We start from the raw sequence: 19,387 nt of genomic DNA on the forward strand, positions 1-19,387 counted from the left end.
TTAGTGCTTTCCATACCTTCTGGAACGCAGCAGGAGTACGTGGGATTGGGAAAAGGGCAAATGCAGCCTCTGTTGTTATTTAAAAGGAAGAAAGAGGCCTCTAAGTGGGATGTTGTAATCAAGCTAGCTTTGATAATACAGGATATTTGATACCCATATGTGGTTACTAAAGAGTTGTAATCTGTGGAAGAAAATACTTGAGAAAATAAATCGTAAGCAAATTTAATTAAATTAAAAATCCAATAATATTTTCTTCTGTGACAAGAAGGATGCTAATCATGGTAAATGCAATCAATTAAGAAAGATTTATGAAGTCCTGCTAAGTGCCTGCCATCCAAGGCATCGGAGGGGATGGAGGTTGAGTATAAGGAAAGAAAAGATAAAACCTTCAGATCCAACTATGAAAGTAAAGCATGAATATCAGTAATATTATCGGGAAGTCAGTGCTAACAACTAAGTAGATGGTGTGCCTGAAAATGCTCGAGGAGTTGAGAGAAGGGAGTGATGATTTAAATTATTTTAAAACTGTGGGCTTCCTATATGAGGGATGCATAAGAAGACTTCCATTTTGGGGAGATGCATTAGAGGCACTTGAAATATTTTGCAGTGAGTAGCCTACACAATTAAATATTTAGTTTTCAAGATTTATCATGTTTCAAAACATTATGAAGTAACCAGCCAGCCTTTCTGATTTAAGGACTACCACCTAGTCATTTCTACCTGCACCTTCATCATTAATCTAAATACCTGTAAATTGTTCCAAGGAAGCTGCTCTGCTTTTTCATGCCTGTACCACAGCAATAATTCCACAGCTCGCGGGTATAGTTACCAGAACGAAAAGTCTAGAAATATGTTTGAGGATATAAGGAAAAGGAAAGCAGCCTACCAACATTTTATTTAGTAGTAGTGTTGCTCTACACTGTTGGAAGCATGAAGTATGCATCTTGGAGTCTCAAGTACATGGGTCCAGGGGAGTCAAGGAGGGAAGGCAGAAGGTGGCCCAGGCTCTAGCAAGCAGCTGCCTCGGGGTAGTATAGGGTGGGCTGAGAAGCTTGGAAGGAAAGGGTGGTAACAGAGCACATATTCCCATAGGACTGATCGTACCTGAACTGCCACCCAGGGGCTGTTGCTGATCATTTAGGGCTAGAGCACTCCTCCATACTCAGTAGCCTTACTTTAACTGCAGAATCGACTTAAAGAAACGTTAAACTTACCTCCATAATTTCTCTCCACTTGGTTTGTAGTACATGAAATTCCTTTAACTGGGGACAAAGCAAGCCTTTCTTTTTTTCTTTTAGATCATTTCACTTTTTATTCATCAATACACAATTCTTTAGCGCCGTTTTAGGCTTACCACAAAGATGAGTGGAGAAAGAGCAGAGACTTCCTGCATACCCCCTGCTCTGACACACACACAGCCTCCCTTCGTATCAACATCCCCACCACAGGGAAGCCTTTTGTTTGACATGTAGAGATGAAAAGGTAGACCACATAATTAACAGGACGGCAGTGCAACCTGTCATTCATTGAGCTTCGAGCATAATTAGTCAACCAAGACAGACGACTGGTGGTAGACTCTTTCTTCTTTTTTGTTAGTGAGAATAGCGAGCGCTCTGCACTCTCAGCCATGCAGAATGGCTTTTCCGGCCGTGGCCCTGGTGGTCCACGATCTCTGGAGAGAGCCTGAAAAAAAGCAATGAAGAGGAGAGGGTTCTGGGCCTAGATTACAATCTAGCTCCCCATTGACTAGTTTCATAACCCCTGTGCCTCGGTTTCCTTATCCCTAAATGGAGACAGAAATAACAGTTCCCACCCCACGAGGTTGTTGTGAAAGCCACGTTGAGGTAAGCGACGAGCAGTGTTTAGAGAAGCGCCGACCGAATAGGAAGTGTTATGTCGTCGTCCTCCAGCCCCGTTGTTCTTGCTCAGTCCTAGCACTTCAGCTTTTGTACTACTTCTCTGTCCCTGTAGAGAGCTAAATGCTCTCTGCTTTCCAACTTTTAAATTTAGTTGTCACTTAGTCTGGTGACTGTGTCCCCCCCCCCCCCCCCCCCCGTTTTCCCTCTCAGATTGTGGCCCCTGCAGTGTTCTCCTACCGCATCTCTAACATTCCCATTCTGAGCACTTTCCACACTGTGTTGCAGATCAGTGCTCACTTGTTTGCGCCTACCACGAAACTCTAAGTTCAGGAGAGAAATACAGTTTTATTTCCTATCCTTAGCACAGTGCCTGGTATGGTGAATATTCAATAAATACTGACTGACTCAGCGACAGAACAAATGAGGACAGTTGACATCAAACGTGGGATAGAGAGCTTCCCGTGGAGAGATAGGAAGGGCCGCAAAGGGAGATGTGGTCACTGAGAGCCAGTACCAGCTTTGTAGGTTCTATTAGTTTCTAAGTTGGAGAGAAGTAGAGGCTGCGTGTAGACCTGTTTTTGTTCTCTGCAGTCCTACGTAGTTTCATTAAGTAGGAATGTTGCCACTGAGCTGTCTGGCCTGGGACAGGACTGCTGTATATGATTGAAAAACGTGTTTAAATCCAGCTAAGTTATGGAGGAAGTTCATTCTGCGAGGGTGGTTACTTGAAGAATCTCTATAATCTAACTAGGAACCTTCTCGTTTTTCAGAAAGTTAATTGAAATACAGAACCAAATGCGATAGTATATTTTACTTACCAGTGTTCAGCAAAATAGGAGGATTTATCTCTGGTTACAGGGAAGAAAGTAGTCAGCAAACCTATCATGTTCATAATAATCATTAAAAAATAATTTAGCTGAGCTGACAGATCACACGAATGGTGAGAGAATAGCTCAGCTGATGAGTTTTTGTAAACGTTTGATGGTATTTCATTGAGGAGCAAAAGTGTCTCTGATGAATGCTTTTAACAGTTCAGCAGGCAAAGAGGAAAATCACACCTATTTTCCATTAAAAAACGGCCAGCCTTTTTCAGTTACTCTGTTCATCTGACTTGACCAAGGACCACAGTGAGATCTGCATTTCAGTTTATCCTTGAAAAGGTATAATTGAATAGTTCAGTCAAATCCTAAGAGGCTGGCAAAAGATTTTTGTCTCTCCTCTCATCGCCATATAGCTGCAGGCTTCGCTTCCCAGTGGTGTGGTTCAGAGGTCAACTTTTCCTTCTGTGGCAAAGAAAATCCACCAGAAAGACCAACAAAGTAACAGTAAAAAGCTCAAGTTTTATAAAAGTTAAGTTTCTGCCGACATTTTCAATTCATCATGCAATTAAAAATGTTACTCAACCTAACAACACACAAGGGGAAAGAAGAATGTAAAAATGAGATTTCTTTGGTATCATCAACCTATCTCAGTTGGTTCCATTCAGGTACAGATGGTTCATTATATAGTCTGCTGTTGGCAATTGGGCCGAGGAGGTGGGGGTGCTATTTCAAAGTGTGCACGATAACAGGTGGACTCTAACTTGTGCGTCTCCATTAATCAGAGACTTCCTGTTGCTTTGAGCCTCTCCACTGCTTCATCGTACCGCTTAGACAGCTGTGCTACAGGTTAGAAAGATAGTCGTTTTAATGAACATTTAGCTTGAATATGACTTCCCAGGTTTAACGTGGGATTCTTTGGGAGAATAAGATAACTGATGAACGTGTTATCTCATGAGGGTTTAAAAAAAAACTCAAAATACTGCTGCTCGTGACCAAAATAAGGTCTTAGGTTACTCAGTGCCACTGTGGTTTTCTCATTTGAAAAATAGAGCTGTTATCAATTCTGACTACTTTAGGGGGGATATTGTGACTATACAGTTAGACATTAAAACTCTGGAAAAATTAGAATAGCTGTAATTGATTTAAATTAAAATGGTGCTTTAAAAAATTTATCATGGTGGAATTGGGAGAACTGCACCCACTTCATTATCTCTTGTTTTCTGCCCCTCTCTCCAGTCTCACTGTTCCCCTGAGTTGGCTCCTCTCAGGGTCACCAGCGATCCCCATCTTGGCAGATTTAGCGTTTGCTTCCCTGTGTTCGTCTCACTTGATCTTCTGGCCAGCCATGTTCCCTTTTTCCTCCACACGTTAGAGTGTCTCAAGGTTTAGTCCTGGGACCTTACCTGTGCTCCCTCTGTAGCCTCTCCCCCGATGTCTCAGCTCAGACTGAGTTTTGCTTAGCACCTAGGTGCAGGTGACTTCCAGATGTACGTCTCCTGCCCAAATCTTTTTTTTTTTTTACTTCAAATTTTTTATTGTTATGTTAATCACCATACATTACATCATTAGTTTTTGATGTAGTGTTCCATGATTCATTGTTTGTGCATAACACCCAGTGCTCCACGCAGAACGTGCCCTCTTTAATACCCATCACCGGGCTAACCCATCCCCCCACCCCCCTCCCCTCTAGAACCCTTGTTTTTCAGAGTCCATCATCTCTCATGGTTCGTCTCCCCCTCCGATTTACCCTCCTTCATTCTTCCCCTCCTGCTATCTTCTTCTTTTTTTTTCTTAACATATATTGCATTGTTTCAGAGGTACAGATCTGTGATTCAACAGTCTTGCACACTTCACAGCGCTCACCATAGCACATACCCTCCCCAATGTCTATCACCCAGCCACCCCATCCCTCCCACCACCCGATCCTGCCCAAATCTTACTGTTTCCTGACCTCTTCCAGCATCCTGCCCACTCTCCACTGCCATCCTATCATTCTTTATCACATGTTATTTTATTTTCCTCATAATGCTTAATTTCTACATGTCTTTCTCACTTGGTAATTTTCTACACTTGTCTCTGAATTCCCAAAATGCAAGACTTATTCATTAGTGCATTCCAGTGCCTGGGACAATGCTTGGCTTGAATTAAGCACTCAAAAAGTATAAGATGGAGGAAGCCTCTATCCTCAGTATCTCCTTATTTGTAGGTGCAGGCCTACTTATTTGAGAAAGCCTAGTGGGAAGTTCAACAAACAGAGTAGGAGTCCTGCGATTTGTCTTCTTCATTCTTTTTTAAGATAATAAAACTCATGAATGGGAAGAGCACTTAATTGTGATCCAAGTAGAAATATATACTCAGTTTTGATTACAGTTTCTTTTCTGTCTTGGGGCTATGTAGTACTTCTGTTTGTACTCAATAATATTACCTTTAGAGTGCTGTTTTTATTCCCATTAGTCTAATGAGTGGCATTTCTATAGCCCTGACATTTAGATATTCTGTAAAGCTCCAACCACTTGAGAATTGACTTCTCTAAGAGGATTCGCTTTACATGGTAAATATGGAAGTACTGGCATCAGGGAAAACTGGGCTCTTATACTGACCTGACCTGAATTTTCTGAGTTTTTCTCTCTAATGGGTTGTTGGTAAGTGGGGTTGTGAATACTTAATGATATCGTATGTAATTAATCTTTTTGGAGGTACCTTGCCTTAAGGTAGAGTGATATTTGAAATACATTAGCCATGAGTTGATTATCCTTTTTTACAAAAGGTTTTATAATAGGAGTCTCTCAAATAGCAAGCTTTTCTATAATGGAGCATTTAAAGCAAGATTTCATTTATGCACACATTTTCAAGGTCGTTTTGGCTGAAGTGAGGTACAGCAATTTTATACTCATTCCGCACGTTTGTTCCACAGCCTTAAATATAAGAAGCACTTGTAAAGCTTTATATCTTGAAATACAATTAGAAAATTCTTTGTAGTATTAAATTTTGCATAATGACTTTGTTAATAACTATGTAGCAATATGCAGGGGACATGAAAAAATATATTTTTACTTCTTAAAATTGCATATAACTATTTCAAAATAACCTTAATCTTTCATAGTTATCTGTTCTGTTTTAGGTTCTAAAATAGCATATAAAAATTGATTCCCCTACCTTTTATATATTTATGTTCTTGCTTTTTTAAAATACTGATCTTAACTTACTCATGTGGAAGATTTGTCTCATAATGAAATTATAATAGAATTTTTATAAATGCTAATTTCTTTATATATTCCTAAGAAGTAGTAAAGTAATAAATATATTTTCCTCAGGTCGTGAACAGACTAATGCATTATTTCTGATCATTTGGGAAATAAAAGTATTCTTATGCCAGGATTGTCACTGAGTGTATCACCTCTTTGTCGTAGTTGTTGCAGTGTAGATATTTATTTTACTTACAGATGTTCTTTGTTTCTGGTTTAATTTATGGCATGGGTTTATTTTCTGAAGAACTGTAGTTCACACAAAGTCCTCTTGGACAAACCATTGGTATCTGAGCCATGTGGAGGAGCCTAGAGGTCGTGGGACAGACAGCGGATCCTGAGAGCATAAAGCAGCTTTCACAGAGCCTTAGGAAAGCCTGTGAGCCTCACTCTTGAGAAATGATCCTTGGTCATCATGCAGAACCAGTTGATGACCTATAACCTTATTTTTAAGAAACTTTGTTCTACCCATTTATTCATTCACCCAGGCAGATACGGGAAAAGAGTGAATACTGTTAAGTGAGATAAATATTTGAGATTGAAAAGTGATACATAGACATCTCTCTTTATATAATACTTGAGCTAAAAGGTTTTTTTTAACATAAAAAATATGAAAAAAATTACAAATTTCTAGCATGCATCAGAAAGATTTACAAGTTAGCTTCTCATTTTTTATCATTTGGCTCACATTAATTTTTTAATTAATATAAAATAACAGCTTTGCTCATTTTCTTAGATTTTCTTTAGGACTGTAAGAAATTATATTTTTGCCAAATTTAGTAGGTTATATATTGCAACTAAATCTGACTTGACCTGCTTTAGAAAATAGAGAAGACCAGAAACATTCATGGCCTATAGGGGGGAAAGTAATTTTTAGACTGACGAGAATGCCAAAGAGCAACTTGATCATTGTCCCAATAAGACACAATTCATAAGATAGTTTTATGTTTTCAGAATGAAGGTTGAGTCCTTTCAGGAATATTAATAGTTAGCGATGACCTTATCTGAAGTGATCTATTATCAAAATTCAGATGAAATTGACATACGCATGCATGTACTATGAGGTCTAGAAAATAAAACAGTAGATTTTAATAGTAGCAAGTGCTTTGGAGCTCATAATCTAGTACTTTTTAAAAAGATTTTATATATTTATTTGAGAGAGAGAGAGAACACGAGTGGGAAAAGGGCAGAGGCAGAGGGAGAAGCATGCTCCCCGCTGAGCAGGGAGCCAGACTCAGGGCTTGATCCCCTGAGATCATGACCCGAGCTGAAGGCAAACACTTAACCAACTGAGCCATGCAGGCGACCCTAACCTAGTACTTTTTGAACTCATTATTTTAGTCCTAGAACCTGCTTTCTGTATGTTTTATTTCAGAGTTGAGTATAGAAAGCAGATTGAGGTGGAGGTGACTTGACTAAATGGGGTCCAGAACTCAGAGCCCCACCTGCCCAGACCCCCCTCCATCTGCTCCACTCTTCTATGGAGCACCCGAGGCACCATTACAAAACTAAACACTCCCCGGAGCAGAGCACTATACAAAGGAAAATTGATAAGGAGACAGATGACATTATAGATTTGTAGGGATGGGACAGATGAATCAATAATGGGTGGTCAGACAATTGATTAACCATAAACAATAACAACAAAAAGATGTTGAATTTGAAACTCATCCCCTATTTAGGAAAATAAATTTTGGGTGCGTTGAGAACTGAAATGTGAAAAGCAAAACCGATTGACACTTGAGTTCGTGGTAGCATTGTTTGAATAACAAAAATCTGGAAGTAACTCCTCTGAAACAAATAATACATTATATGTTAAAAAAAAAAGCAGAAGATAGTAGGAAGGGAAAAATGAAGGGGGGAAAATCGGAGGGGGAGATGAACCATGAGAGGCTATGGACTCTGAGAAACAAACTGAGGGTTCTAGAGGGGAGGTGGGTGGTGAGATGGGTTAGCCTGGTGATGGGTATTACAGAGGGCACGTACTGCATGGAGCACTGGGTGTTGTACGCAAACAATGAATCATGAAACACTACATCAAAAACTAATGATGTAATGTATGGTGATTAACATAACATAATAAAAAAAAAACCTGGAAGTAACTCAAATACCGTAGACAGGAGAATGGATTTATAAATCACGGCATAGCTGTGCAGTAGAATACTATGTAGCAGTGAAAATGTACCATATATTAACCTCGTGAGGCGTATACCCTTATGTGATGAAAATGTGAAGAAGGTAAGGTAGGGAGCATGAACATAAAACTCAGGAAAGAGATCACCTCTGGAAAGGATAGAAGAAGGTATAATAAGAGGAGCCCAAGGCTTCAAGGATAATAGTACTTCAAGGATAATCGATTTCTTAAACTAAGTGACGGAGATGCTGTTGTATTTTTAAAACTGTGCTAAATGTCCTATACATTCAGATATACATTTCATAAAAAGTACAAACATAATAATCTGTAAAAGGCCTCTTAAGTCTCCAGAGACACGACAACCTGTAGTGTAATGCTCCTACAGGAAAGTCTTCAGGAAATTTGGAGTGTTCTTTGAGAACTAGACTGGTTTATGGCCTGCACCATTCCATTGCAATGTCAGGTCCGTGCCACAGCTCTGCATTACTGCTGACCTCCAACTGTCCCTAAAACAGTTCATGAGAAGACAGCTCCAGGAGCTGGAGTGCTCCCTGCCAACCTCCCTGCCCACTCCTCCACCTCAGCCTCATCTAGCCCGTCAGAACCCAGTGCCTGGTGAGGTCAGCTGCCAGGCTACTTTTGTGTCTTGTGTTTTCTAGACTTTTTGTTTATTTATTGAATATATACAGATTTATTACATTTATTTGTCCTGGGCGGGGCCTTTAGGATACAATAATGAACGGAACCAAGTTTTGCCTTTGAAAGGGCAAAAGAGCAGAAAGGGACCATGACCGTGTCCCAGAGGCTGGCACTTGTACCCCAGCATGTCTCCTCCACATGAAGAGAGCCCCTGATTTTTAGCCATACACGTGGCCACCCCAAATAGAAACATTTCTAAGCTTTCCATGCAGCCAGCCATGCACATGTAGTTTAATTCTGGCCAGTAGAATGTGCATGAGAGTGATGTGTATAACTTCGGGTCTTACATCCCTTTTTTCCCAGCCCAGTGTGTGTGAATGTGTTGTGATGCACAGTATGAATGACCAGGGGTGGGGAGCCATCTTCGACCGTGAGGACGAGGTGGTAGAGCAATGAGAGAGAGAGAGAAGCAGCTTGAGTTGGAGACTGTGCAGCGTTGGCCTCTGGTGACCAGAGCCATTGTACCATCCCAGACTTCTCTCTAAGTCCATGGTATTCTGGTTCTCTGCTACTGTAGCCCTGCTTATATCCTGATTAATCCAACATGCAAACAAGTGATCACAGCACTGTGATACGCATTATGATGGCATTGTGTAGATCTGTAACTGAGATGTGTATACAGTGCTGGGAAGGCAGGGAGGCTTTCATAAGTATTTAAGTTTCAAGCTGCTTATAAAAGATGAAGAGAAGCTTTGCAGATAAAAGAGGGGTGGGCATTTCAGACAGTGGACATGGCAGGGATAAATGTATGGAAGTGTGAGCATATACACTTTTCTCCTTTCATAACATGAGTTAGACAGATACAACTTTTTTTTGTTTGTTTAAGATTTACTTGTTTTAAAGAGAGAGAGGAAACACTGGGGCGTGAGGGGCAGAGGGAGAGGAGAGAATCTCAAGCAGACTCTGCACTGAGCATGGACACAGGGCTCGATTCCACAACCCTAAGATCATGACCTGAGCCAAAACCAAGAGTCAGATGTTCAACTGACTGCACCACTCAGGCTTCTCTAACTTTTTCTATTAAGGAAATCAGTTTATGTATACAGACTGCTACTGATTATAATTTGTTACTTTCAGGAACCAGAGGTAATAGAAGGGACACTAAAGCTGTTGAGAGTGGCTTGGGCCATTATTCATGATAGCCAAGAGGTTAAGAATTGATAGAACCAATGGTGTCCTGGTGATGATAGGAAAGTAAAAGTCATGCTACACCTAAGTAAAAGCTCAGGATTTTCTGAGGGGTATTCAAATGGTATAACTATGCCCCTTTATTAAAATTTTTGTAGGAAACACAACTGTTTTAAATACAACTATTACAGTGTATTAGCCTGTTGCAAGGTAGATTTGGCTGGAGATATTGGCAGGGGCTGGATCATGAAGGACCAGCCTAACCTAATTCCAGAGTACCTTGTTCAGCTTGGACTGCAAATGGCAGCTTGATTGTGTATGGAGATTGCAGAGTTCTGTGTGCTCACATCTGATTTCCAGCTTGTAATTGTGTGGATGAAAATATGCATCAAGTTACTTTTGGCTTTACCACAATTTTAAACTCAAAAAGCCCATATTACAGTAATATATGATAGTATGTATGAATGCTACATGAATATTGTAATAGTCATAATATAGGATGTTCATTCCTAGAATTGTGATGACATCTACTGAATTGCAGCCAGTTCATTTGCATATTCATGCCCACTTAGCTCAAATAAGTCCCTGTTTGTTTGCACATTAACGTCTGATTTCAGCACCAGTTAACTAATTTACATATCCCTGTTCAGTTGGTTAGTGATGTTCATATGTGGAATGTTGGTGCAGCTGTTTGTGCTTTGAGTAGCTTGGGGAGCACGGTGGTTTAGTGGAAGGAGTACCTATTACTCATCCTGCTTTTACTAGGCAAGTCACGTTACCTTTCTGAGCCCTAGATTGCTCATCTGTATAATGAAGTTAGCAACACTTACCCTGCCTATTTCTTAGGGTTGTTATATCAAGTGACATATCAAAGGTGACAACACATAGTCAGCATTTCTAGGCTACCTATATTCTAGGCCTGTTCCTGGAACATCTGCATATAGGAGAGTTCTAGGTGTCATGGAAGACAAGACTTGCAAGCAGTCACAGTTTTCATGAATGTTATCAATACTTTTGGGAGCATGGAGGAGAAAACACTGAACGTTGCCAGGGGGAGTCATAGAAGGTGTTACATAGGAGGAATCTTTATACTGCAATTGGAAAGGTGAGTTAACCTACCCCCGGGGAAGGGCACTCACCGCAAGTTGGGAGAAGATGGAAACAACACCCCCATGTATGAGAGCTTCATAGGATTGTAGTATTTGGGGGTTGAAGCAGGGAGTGTTGGGAAAGATAGGGCTTAGAAAAGGGAGATGGGGGGCAGGTCTCAGAGGACTGGTATAATAGCAAGAAGACACGGTTTTTGTCCTCTGGGTGATAAGGAGTCCTCCAAAGGTTTAAAGGAAGAGAGTGACATAATCAAATCTGCATTCTAGAAAAAGTATCCCAGGGGCTCTGTGGGGGATGAATTGAGTAAAGTGAGGCGAGTTGTGTTGTTATTTCAGGTGAGAGCTTATAAGATCATGCCAGCTTTTTAGGAGGTAACAGCAGAGAGGGTGGAAGGAGGGAGTAGATCCAAAAGCCAGTTTCGAGGAAGAATCAGTTGGACATGATGGCTCCTTCTGTGTGGAGTTTGAGCAAAGATAGGCATTTTGGCTGATTCCCGGTTTTCCATTCTGGTGACTTGGGTAGGTAATAATTTTATTTAAGATAGAAAATGCAAGAAGAGGGTAGTTTTTATGGAGTGTTAGATAGGGGTGAAGATAGCTTTTTTTTTTTTTAAAGCGTATATTTTCATGCTTCTCTTTTAGTTTTGCTTAAATCTACCTAGTCTAATCTAACCACATCTAATCTAACCAAATCTATTATCGACTCCCTCATATTTAATACATTCAGCAGTGTTTGATTACCCATCACCATTCACCTTCCTAAGTCTGGTGTTGGAGCTAGGGTTTTCTTCCTTCCCTCCTCCTCCTCCTTTTATTTTATTTTATTTTTTTACTTTTTTTATTATTATGAAATTGCAAATATTACCTTCTCCTTTTTAGACTTTGGTTGATCTATTAATTTGAGTGCTCATTTTAAACTCTCTGAAAAATATCAATTATTTTTTATTCCTAGATGGACCTGTATTTCTATTACTAAAATCAAGCTACCATTCTTTTTTCTTAACATCTTGCTTTGTGATTTTGTGGCCAGTCACTTAATTGGTTTTTTCAGTTAATAGAGAAGAGTTAAATGATGTCTATGACTCTCAGTCAGTCCAAAGGTCTAGGTTCTTGATTCTCAGTACTTGGTCTGTTGCTAAAGATCGGAGTCTAAGGACTAGTTAGAGGTTTAGAGCATGGTCTCTGTCGTCAGGCTTACTGCTTGGGTGACTTTTGGCAAACTGACTCCTTTGTGTGTCCATTTCACTTTCTGTAAACTGAATATACTTATGTCATAGGGCCATAGTGAGGATGAAATGTGTTAACACATGTAAAGTGTTGAGAACTGTGCATGGCATCAATTAAGTACTGATTAAATGTTAAATACTGCTAATTTATCTGGGGTATGCCCTCCCTGCCCCAACACCTGGCATCATTCTTCACACATAGGAGACACATCTTTTTAATTAGTGAATGAATAGGCATGCTAATAGACAAATACATTCCAGTAAAATCTCCTAGAATGGTCCTTAGAAACTCCTTTTTCCTCCCTGTTCTCTTCTTTGACAAAAGTTCTTCTAGAGTGTTGAAAAACTGTGCTTACATCGGTGATAATTGCAATCATGTCATGTTAAGTGGCATCCACTGCAGTGGTCTGGGTAGGCAGCACTTGGTGACTTTTTAGTGACCTCTTCTTACCACTTACATCCACCCCAGAGGTAAATACTCATGGCAATAATGAAAGTGGCCGTTTCTCTTCAAAATCATTTTGCTATTCAGTGCCACTAACTGCATTTTAGTCTGTAAATAATTGAGGAGGATTAGTATATGGCAAAATAGGAGGTTAAAATGGAAAGGTCATTCCTTCTCTTTATGAACTAACTACCTTACATCTGATCATTTGGCGATGTTTTACAAACACTGTTGTCGTGCCTGCCCCTTACCTTCATTCTGAAGTCACTTCCTGGCTACTAGTAAAAACAAAAACAAAGAGAAAGGAGTTATACTCTAACTTGTAATTTGCTAACAACTCTTAACCTAAAAAATCCTAGAGCTAACAGAGATCTCAGATGAGTATCATAAAGGGAAATGATCTTTTGAAAACAACATAAATTCTTAAAAGCAATAAAAGGTGTGTGACTGAAACTAGTTTGAAAAAGATGGTGACTAATCTGAAAGGGAAATTTTTGACTTGGCTTGGAAGGTGAGCAATGAACTGTTTACGACCATCATTCCCCACAGCGTGGTTGCAGGAGGGGGGACAGATTCAAGCGAGGCTGCCGATGGGACACACCACTCATCTATGATTATCTCCCCTGTCTAGATTCTGTGACTCTTACTGGGAATCAGTACTCCTGACTCCTCTTGAATACCTTATTGAAATCACTTAAAAAGAATTTCTCAAAAGAAGATCTTGTGCCGTAAGAATTCTTTAGCATCTAAATTGAGTGGCTGTCTCTGATCATTTCTAAACTGTTTACTCTGATGAACTCAATAGATAGAGTTTCCTCAGAACAGATACAGAATTTGGATTTAACTTCCTAAGAAATTGAAAGCCTTTGTTACCTAAATGGTAGTATGGTTCTCTTTATACCTTCACTTCTAGGACATTTTTGGGCAAATATAATGCCCAAAGGGAACAATTAGCTCAGTTTTAGATGGTGTTTAGCTGTAATTGTTGACACTTTGAAATTTGTAGCTGTCTCAATTACTTTTATTACATATGTTATATAAATAGATTCTCTCTAGCATATGAGCTTTAGTCCCTATGAACTGAATCCTTTCTGCTCCTCCTTTTTTCTACCTTATTTTCTTATTCTCACAATTTTATCATTTCTTTTTATTGAAGTAGAATATCCTACGATGTAGTTTATCAAGTGCGTTTACCTTAAATATAGAGCTAAATTTTTGCATATAGATACACCCATGTAACTAGCCCCTAGAAGGCTTTCTCATGCCACTTCTTAGTCAGTACCACCTCCTCAAGGTAGCCACTCTTCTGATTCATAATGCTGTCACTTAGTTTTGCCTATTCTTTAGAACTGTATAGATAGAATCATACAACATCTTGTGTATCTAGCTGCTTTTGCTCAACATGATGTCCGTGAGATTCATTCATGTTATTGTATGTATCAGTTTGTTTTTCTTGCTATATATTTTGTTGTATGATTATAGGACAGTTTATTCATTCTCCTGTTAATAGATATTTACCATTTCTACTTTGGGGCTATGATAGATCTGCTATAAACCATTTTGTACATAAACGCTAATTTCTTTTAGGGATATACCTAGGAGTGGAATTGCTGGCTATCATGAGATAGTCATACGTTTAGCTTTAGAAGATACTAATAGTCATTTTACAATTATAGAAATTAATGAGAAATTGCTTGAGAATTTCAGTTGTTTTACATTCTCACTAAAATGTGATTTTATCAGCCTCTTGCGTTTTTGCCATTCTGGTGGATGTGTAGTCTACCTTATGGTTCTCATTTTTTTTTTTAAGATTTATTTTAGAGAGAGAACATGAGCACGAGGCGGACAGGGAGAGAGAATCTCAAGCAGACTCTGTGCTGAGCACAGAACCTAATATGGGGATTGATCTTACAACCCTGAGATCACGACCCAAGCCAAAACCATGAGTCAGACACTTAACCGACTGCACCACCCAGGCGCTTCTATTGTTTTCATTTTTAAAAAGAATCTCTGAGCTTTCCCTAACTATGCTACTTTTCTTCTCCCCTCCATCTGGCAGGAGTTTCTGGATGTGATTATTTAGTGTACAGGCTATATCCCAATTCACTGATTTATAGTACGGCTTTTTATAGAGAAGTGACCTTGTGTTCTTCCTAGAAAGGCCTGATTATATATGTAAATTTTTACCCCGAATTCTCAGGTGGCCTTTCTTGCGAGAAATCACATATTGTTAGAACTTTTGAGGTGGAATATAAAGATTTCTCCTCTCTTTCCTCTTTGCCACTTTTTGGTCAGTGGCTTTCTATTTTGAATTACATCTTTGTTACATGTATCTTATTGATATTCCTGCTGGTGGTGGGCAGAACTCTAAAATGATCCCAGTCACTCACAACTTTTACAATTCCTCCTCTGTGTGGGCTGGATCTGTGAATATGATGGAGTATCACTCCTACGATTAGGTTACATTATATGGCAACTGTCATGGAATTTTCCAGATGTGGTTAAAGTCCCTAATGATTGTCTTTAAGTTATTCAAAAGGGAAATTATCCTTGGTGGTCCTGACCTAACCGTGTGAGTCCTTAAAAGAGACAAGAAGCAGTAGCAGATGCTGGCCTTGAGGAAGTAATTCTTGTGGTAAGAGTAGGGTACGTGGCAAGTACCTGAAGGTGGTTTCTGGGAGCCAAGAGGAACCCCTGTCCAACAGCCAGCCAGAAAACAACGGCCTCAGTCCACAACCAAAAGGAGCTGAATTCTGCCAACAGCCCGAATGAGCTAGGAAGAGGACCTTGAGCCTCAGATAAGGTTGCAGCCCTGGTTGACACCTTGATTTTAGATTTTAGTGAGACCCTTAGCATAGGACCCAGCTAACCTATGCCTGGACTTCTGACGCACAGAAATTGTGAGGTAATAAATTTGTATCATTTTAAGCTGCTAAACTTGTAATTTGCTACACATAAATAGAATACTAATATACGACCCAGTCTTAATACTCCATGACTGCCCCTTTGAGACTCTCAAAAATTTCCTTAGACTAACAGATAGAAGTTGCTAGAATAGTTCTTACTGTAAGCAAGGAAAAGAACCAGACTTATTCTAGCTGTCAGTCTTCCTTCCTGCTTTTTCAGTTCTCTATGATTTTGATTTGGAAGCTGAGAGGGCCTTTGGGAAAGGATGAAGGTCTAGTAGTTTTTTTGTGGTTTTGTAGACTTTACAGTAGGAAATGACAGTTTAAAAACATTTAAAATAATTTATGTATACAACAATACAAAACCATCACCATCATGATAACTGTCTGAGGCAAAGTGGTACAGATTCTACTACCTCACTGGGCTGTCTCTTGAGCACCCGACCCTGAACATGTCCAAATCAAACCCAAGATCTCCCCTTCTCCCCACCACCCCAAAACCCGCTCTTCTTGCAAGTGTATTTGATTTCGTTAAATGGCATTGTCGACTTACCAGTTGCTAAACCTGGAAGTCATCCTCCTTTTCTGTAAGCAGTTAATCTGTTCCCAGATCTGCTGATACTGTCTCCTAACCCATCTACTGTTACAAACCCAACAACTCATTATTTTTTTTAAAAGTGACTCGCCTCCACCCAGGTTCTAACAGCCATCATCTCTTGGTTGGTCCTGCCTCTGCCTTGAATCCTTCCAAATCATTCGTTATATTGGAACCAGAGTGACTTAAAAAATATTCAGTGATTTTTTTTTTTTAAGATTTTATTTTTATTTATTTGTCAGAGAGAGAGAGAGAGAGAGAGAGAACGAGTACAGGCAGGGGAGAGGGAGAGGGAGAAGCAGGTTCCCCGCCGAGCAGAGAGCCCGACACGGGACTCGATCCCAGGACCCCGGGATCATGACCTGAGCCGAAGGCAGACGCTTAACCGACTGCACCACCCAGGCGTCCCGATTTTTTTTTTTTTTAATATCTCAGTACCAAGTTCCATGTCCTTAATACACCTAATAATGTTCTGCCTGATTTGGGCACCAATTGCACACAGCCTCTTTGTGCCCTCCTTTCTGATCACGTTGGCCTTCTCAGGACATGCCACCCCCATTCAGGCCTTGGCGCCTCCTTATGTGTGGCTCCCTATATCTGGAATTGGCTCACCCCGTCTTCCCTTTGTCCTTGGTAACTAGTTGTCAACTTTAAGGTAGTTCTCTGCCTTGTATGATTTTAAATGATGCTTATTAAGTACTTATCATGTGTCAATCAGTATTCTAAAAAATTTAACATGGAGTGTCTTCTTTTATTCTCTCAACTCTTACTTCCTTGAAGAAACTTTTTTTGTTTTATTTTTTTAAATCCCTCCCTACCCTGCCTGACTAGGTTAAAGCTTTCTCATTTGTAGCACATGGCATGCTTATAATTACTCAGTGTTTTCTTATTGTTTATGTAAAATGTACGTTCATTATTAATCCTAAGTTCCAAGCTGACAGGCCCCATGTCGGTTGAGTTTACCTTACATCTCAATTTCCTCATACAGTGTCTGGCATCTATAGTAAGCACCCGATAAATATTCATGCTTTTTACAAATGAAAAGAAATTCACTATTACACATTAACCAAATGGTGAACTAGATAGAAGTTTAGGTCTTTTCAAGCTTAGAACTTTTTTCAGTATTAGTAATACTTGGGTCGCCTGGGTGGCTCAGTTGGTTAAGCGTCTGCCTTCAGCTCAGTTCATGATCCCAGGGTCCTGCTGGGATCAAGTCCTGCATCGGGCTTCTTGCTCGGTGGGCAGCTTGCTTCTCCCTCTGCCTGCCACTCCTCCTGCTTGTACTCTCACACTCTCTCTCTCTCTCTCTCTCTGGCAAATAAATAAAATCTTTTAAAAAACATATATATATATTAGTAATACTTGAGGGGATATGTGAATATATCACAAATTAAATTATGTTAGGAAGGAAGTTAAGGGAAACTAGTATTTGAGAGAGGAGAGTGAAGTTACTGAGATGTCATTTTTTTGGAGTACATAGGATAATTATCACTTGACTCTCAGAATCATTTTGTAAAGGAGGCCTTATTTTCTGATTCTTTATGGCTAAGAAAACCATGGCTCGCAGAGGTTAAGTAACTTGACCAAAATCACACAACTAATAAATGATAGAGTTGAACAATTAATGTCATAGAGTTTATTATATTAGGGTTTGTAAAATAACTTGCATTTGAAATAGCTTGTGCATTTTTCTCTTTTATTGAGATACTTTACGTACAATAAGCCACATTCACTTAAAATGAACAATTCATTGAGTTTTGATAGATGTGTTTACCTGTCATGATACCAAGCATTTTCATCACTCAAGAGTTTCCTTTTGCCCTTTTGTAGACCATTTCTCTCTCTATTCCTAGCCTTGGGTAACTGCTGACATGATTCGTTCCAATAGTTTAGCTTGCAGTTTCTAAATTTTATATAAATAGACTCATGTAATATACAGCTTTGTGACTGGCTTCTTTGAGAACATACTGATTTTGACATTTATCCATGTTACTGCATCTATCAGTACTTTGTTCCTGTTTTACTGCTGAGTGGTACTCTGTTGTATGGATATACCCCAGTAGAGATATGATATACCACATTGTTGATCCTTTTAGCTGTTGATGTGTGTTTGGGTTGTTTCCAGGTTTTGGTTATTGTGAATAATGCTGCTGTATACATTCGTGTACAAGTCTTGGTGTGACACATAAATTTTCAATTCTCTTGGGAATACTTAGGAGTGGAATTGGGGGTCCTGTGGTAGGTGTATGCTTAACTTTTTAAGAAACTGCTAGTTTTTTAAAGTGAGAGTATCATTTCATATTTCCACCTGCAGTATATGCCAACACTTGGTATTGTCAGTCTTTCTAATTTCAGACATTCTAGTGGGTGTGCAGTGGTATCTCATGGTGGCTTGTGAATTTTTTAATGTAATCTTATTGATGGTAGAAGGCTCTACACCTGTGGGTTTGCACATTCTATATCCAAGTCAGAATCAACCTCAAGTCCTTTTTCTCTTGTTGTAATAATTAGTCCAAGCCTGTTACTCTGTCATTTCTTTTAGCATAACTTTTTTTATATCTACCCTCATGAATTTAGAGCAAGGAGACATAACTATTTCACACATCAACTGGAAAGCCATATTTATATTCATTTATATGTTAAAAATAGTGTTTGTTAAATATACTCATCATTATGCATCTATATTGTTCTAGCATCTTCTGGAAGTTTGTACAGTATTATTAAATAGGTAGTGAGTGAATTCTAAACAAGTCCTGCTCTGAAGCTAAAAATTCCCAGTTGTTGCCTTATTAGTAATCATAGGATTAATGCAAACTGCTGCTAATTAAGACTTGCTTTTTTTCTTTGAGTGCCACCATGGCAGCAAATGGTATCTACTACCGACAAGCTGTAAATTAAAATTTGCAGAATGCAAGACCCAGTCTAGGGAAAATGAAGTTATGTATAGGTGACTTGTTCCATTTGAATTAATCAAAGTGCTGCTGGTGTAGACCAGCTGTGTTCTGTGATGACAAAAACGAATCTTGACATTTTGGATAATGAAAATCCAGTTCAGCACCTCTTAGAGATATGTATGATAATATATTGTCAGTCAGAAGCAGAGGGAAGGAGGGAAGCGAAAACTCTTGTCTTATTAAAATAGACAATGTGACAAGTGGACATTGTTGGATCTCCAGTTTCTAGGAGAAAAAAATGCCAAGGAAAGCCTCTTTTTAAAAAA

At 39.4% G+C, this 19,387-nt stretch overlaps 1 protein-coding gene across 2 annotated transcripts in view; it reads left to right on the forward strand.

Annotated features, from left to right (window-relative positions):
• The window catches only part of EXOC4 (exocyst complex component 4), a 718,447-nt gene that overhangs the window by 198,607 nt on the left and 500,453 nt on the right, over positions 1 to 19,387 (forward strand). The gene's annotated exons all lie outside the window — the stretch shown is intronic.

The sequence above is a fragment of the Zalophus californianus genome, chromosome 12 (genome assembly GCF_009762305.2).
Source record: "Zalophus californianus isolate mZalCal1 chromosome 12, mZalCal1.pri.v2, whole genome shotgun sequence".
NCBI classification, from domain to species: Eukaryota; Metazoa; Chordata; class Mammalia; order Carnivora; family Otariidae; genus Zalophus; species Zalophus californianus.